Here is a 4,819-nt window from a genome sequence, read left to right as displayed (position 1 = left end):
CGTCTGAGGGATGCTGCTGCTGCTTCCCTGATCTAGTCTCCCCTGCACGTTGTAATAATCCCGCATGGAACGAAATCCTTCTATGCCCAGGCATCCTCTCTGGGAAAGCATAGCATTCGTTGGGCAATCAGAGTCGGGTTTGTGGGAAGCTGCTGCTTCTTGCCTGGGCTAGTCTGCTCAGGACAGTGCAAGATACCCGCATGGAGCGAAATTATCTTTTACCTAGCATCCCCTCTGCCAGAGAGAGAAGCGTGGTTGCACCTCTGGAAAGGGCCTTATGGAAAGGGACACGTCTGTCACTGTGCTCCCCAAGAGCAAGTCTGGGGAAGGTGCATCACGCTGCCACGGGCAAAGAGAAGGAGCCGTTGGCTTTGTGTTCGGGAAACGGTCGCGATGCAGGAGAGTTGGCACTAGCAGGAACAGCGGGCCCGTTGTAAGACAAGTGTCACCATCTACCTGTGCTGAGGGTCGGAGGCCTGGCTGCTAAGGTGACAGAAGAGTATGACTATGGCAGGCAGGTGTGCTCCACACTGAGGAAGGAGTCTGGGCAGAAGGCAGGCCTGTCCTGTGTCTCTGGTCCCAAGGGGACAGCGTCTCCTTGACCACCTGTGCCTAGGGCAGACTTGGGCTTGCCACCAAGCGCCATAGCTTCAACTCGCAGAAACAGCTCCCTGGACGAACGGGCAGTCCGATGCTGTCTTCCTCAAGATGTGACAACGTTGTTGGTGTCAGGAAGTGTGCCGGGGTAGGAGGGGGGACAGACCCAAACAGATCCCCAGCCCAGTGCACGGGCAGTGTGCAGGGTTCATGTCGACTCTCCTCTCCTGTGGGGAAGGCACTGGCTTAGTCCCCGATTCCGCGCGAGCGCTAGTGCAAAAGGCCTAGCCTTGCCTATGCCAGGACATGAAGTGAGCATAGAGTGCCATCCTAGGCAACGCACGCTGCTGTTGGTTTTTGATTGTGCCTGCTTAGTTCAGTTGGTAAATCAGAGTCAGATCTGTAGGCTGCTGTGGCTGCTTGCCTTAGCCTAGTATTCGTAGGACGGTGGGAGAGCCCCGCATAGAGCGAAAGCCACTTTGCCCGGGCATCCCTTTTGGGAAGTCACAGCTTTCGTTGGGAAATCAGAGTCGCGTCTGAGGGATGCTGTTGCTGCTTGCCTGAGTTAGACTTCCCTGCAAATTGTAATAAACCCGCATGGAGCGAAATCATCTATGGCCAGGCCTCCTCTCTGAGAAAGCAGAGCTTCGTTGGGCAATCAGTGTCGGGTTTTTAGGAAGCTGCTGCTTCTTGCCTGAGCTATTCTGCTGAGGACAGTGCAAGATACCCGCATGGAGCGAAATTCCCTTTCACCTAGCATCCCCTCTGCCAGAGAGAGAAGCGTGGTTGCACCTCTGGAAAGGGCCTTAAGGAAAGGGACACGTCTGTCACCGTGCTCCCCAAGAGCAAGTCTGGGGAAGGTGCAGCACGCTGCCACGGGCAAAGAGAAGGAGCCGTTGGCTTTGTGTTCGGGAAAAGGTCGCGATGCAGGAGAGTTGGCACTGGCAGGAACAGCGGGCCCGTTGTAAGACAAGTGTCACCATCTACCTGTGCTGAAGGATGGAGGCCTGGCTGCTAAGGTGACAGTAGAGTAGGACTAGGGCAGGCACGCGTGCTCCACACTGAGGAAGGAGTCTGTGCAGAAGGCAGGCCGGTCCTGTGTCTCTGGTCCCAAGGGGACAGCGTCTCCTTGACCCCCTCTGCCTAGGGCAGACTTGGGCTTGCCACCAAGCGCCATAGCCGCAACTCGCAGAAACAGCTCCCTGGACGAACGGGCAGTCCGATGCCGTCTTCCTCCAAGATGTGACAACGTTGTTGGTGTCAGGAAGTGTGCCGGGGTAGGAGGGGGGACAGACCCAAACAGATCCCCATCCCCGTGCACGGGCAGTGTGCAGGGTTCATGTCGACTCTCCTCTCCTGTGGGGAAGGCACTGGCTTAGTCCCCGATTCCACGCGAGCTCTAGTGCAAAAGGCCTAGCCTTGCCTATGCCAGGACATGAAGTGAGCATAGAGTGCCATCCTAGGAAACGCACACTGCTGTAGGTTTGTGATTGACCCTGCTTAGTTCGGCTTGGCAGGGAGAACGCACGGCGCGAACATGGAGCCCCGGAAAGCAAGGCCCAAGATACACTAGCTCTCCCGCAGCTCTTCTTCTTTGAAGTGTCAGAGCGAATGCCCAAAGCCTTGCTGTGAAGCAGCAGCGAAGGGCAGTTCGCGCCAGCTGAAAACCTCGGCGAACGTATAGCAGTAGCTGGTAAATCAGAGTCGGATCTGTAGGCTGCTGTGGCTGCTTGCCTTAGCCTAGTATTCGTAGGACGGTGGGAGAGCCCCGCATAGAGCGAAAGCCTCTTTGCCCGGGCATCCCCTCTGGGAAGGCACAGCTTTCGTTGGGAAATCAGAGTCACATCTGAGGGATGCTGCTGCTGCTTACTTGATCTAGTCTCCCCTGCACGTTGTAATAAACCCGCATGGAACGAAATCCTTCTATGCCCAGGCATCCGATCTGGGAAAGCATAGCATTCGTTGGGCAATCAGAGTCGGGTTTGTGGGAAGCTGCTGCTTCTTGCCTGAGCTACTCTGCTCAGGACAATGCAAGATACCCGCATGGAGCGAAATATACTTTCACCTAGCATCCCCTATGCCAGAGAGAGAAGCGTGGTTGCACCTCTGGAAAGGGCCTTAAGGAAAGGGACACGTCTGTCACCGTGCTCCCCAAGAGCAAGTCTGGGGAAGGTGCAGCACGCTGCCACAGGCAAAGAGAAGGAGCCGTTCGCTTTGAGTTCGGGAAACGGTCGCGATGCAGGAGAGTTGGCACTGGCAGGAACAGCGCGCCCGTTGTAAGACAAGAGTCACCAGCTACTTGGAAAACAGAGTCGCGTCTGAGGTATGCTGCTGCTGCTTCCCTGATCTAGTGTCCCCTGCACGTTGTAATAATCCCGCATGGAACGAAATCCTTCTATGCCCAGGCATCCTCTCTGGGAAAGCATAACATTCGTTGGGCAATCAGAGTCGGGTTTGTGGGAAGCTGCTGCTTCTTGCCTGAGCTAGTCTGCTCAGGCCAGTGCAAGATACCGGCATGGAGCGAAATTTTCTTTTAGCTAGCATCCCCCATGCCAGAGAGAGAAGCGTGGTTGCACCTCTGGAAAGGGCCTTAAGGAAAGGGACACGTCTGTCACCGTGCTCCCCAAGAGCAAGTCTGGGGAAGGTGCATCACGCTGCCACGGGCAAAGAGAAGGAGCCGTTGTCTCTGTGTTCGGGAAACTGTCACGATGCAGGAGAGTTGGCACTGGCAGGAACAGCGGGCCCGTTGTAAGACAAGTGTCACCAGCTACTTGTGAAAACAGAGTCGCGTCTGAGGGATGCTGCTGCTGCTTCCCTGATCTAGTCTCCCCTGCACGTTGTAATAATCCCGCCTGGAATGAAATCCTTCTATGCCCAGGCATCCTCTCTGGGAAAGCATAGCATTCGTTGGGCATTCAGAGTCGGGTTTGTGGGAAGCTGCTGCTTCTTGCCTGAGCTAGTCTGCTCAGGACAGTGCAAGATACCCGCATGGAGCGAAATTATCTTTTACCTAGCATCCCCTCTGCCAGAGAGAGAAGCGTGGTTGAACCTCTGGAAAGGGCCTTATGGAAAGGGACACGTCTGTCACTGTGCTCCCCAAGAGCAAGTCTGGGGAAGGTGCATCACGCTGCCACGGGCAAAGAGAAGGAGCCGTTGGCTTTGTGTTCGGGAAACGGTCGCGATGAAGGAGAGTTGGCACTGGCAAGAACAGCGGGCCCGTTGTAAGACAAGTGTCACCATCTACCTGTGCTGAGGGTCGGAGGCCTGGCTGCTAAGGTGACAGAAGAGTATGACTATGGCAGGCAGGTGTGCTCCACACTGAGGAAGGGGTCTGGGCAGAAGGCAGGCCTGTCCTGTGTCTCTGGTCCCAAGGGGACAGCGTCTCCTTGATCACCTGTGCCTAGGGCAGACTTGGGCTTGCCACCAAGCGCCATAGCTTCAACTCGCAGAAACAGCTCCCTGGACGAATGGGCAGTCCGATGCCGTCTTCCTCCAAGATGTGACAACGTTGTAGGTGTCAGGAAGTGTGCCGGGGTAGGAGGGAGGACAGACCCAAACAGATCCCCATCCCCGTGCACGGGCAGTGTGCAGGGTTCATGTCGACTCTCCTCTCCTGTGGGGAAGGCACTGGCTTAGTCCCCGATTCCACGCGAGCGCTAGTGCAAAAGGCCTAGCCTTGCCTATGCCAGGACATGAAGTGAGCATAGAGTGCCATCCTAGGCAACGCACACTGCTGTAGGTTTGTGATTGAACCTGCTTAGTTCGGCTTGGCAGTGAGAACGCATGGCGCGAACATGGAGCCCCGGAAAGCAAGGCCCAAGATACACTAGCTCTCCCGCAGCTCTTCTTCTTTGAAGTCTCAGAGCGAATGCCCAAAGCCTTGCTGTGAAGCAGCAGCGAAGGGCAGTTCGCGCCAGCTGAAAACCTCTGCGAACGTATAGCAGTAGCTGGTAAATCAGAGTCGGATCTGTAGGCTGCTGTGGCTGCTTGCCTAAGCCTAGTATTCGTAGGACGGTTGGAGAGCCCCGCATAGAGCGAAAGCCTCCTTGCCCGGGCATCCCCTCTGGGAAGGCACAGCTTTCGTTGGGAAATCAGAGTCGCGTCTGAGGGATGCTGCTGCTGCTTCCCTGAGCTAGTCTCCCCTGCACGTTGTAATAAACCCGCATGGAACGAAATCCTTCTATGTCCAGGCATCCTCTCTGGGAAAGCATAGCATTCGTTG

The sequence above is a fragment of the Neovison vison genome, chromosome 11 (genome assembly GCF_020171115.1).
Source record: "Neovison vison isolate M4711 chromosome 11, ASM_NN_V1, whole genome shotgun sequence".
NCBI classification, from domain to species: Eukaryota; Metazoa; Chordata; class Mammalia; order Carnivora; family Mustelidae; genus Neogale; species Neogale vison.
Note: the sequence above shows the minus strand (reverse complement) of the source record.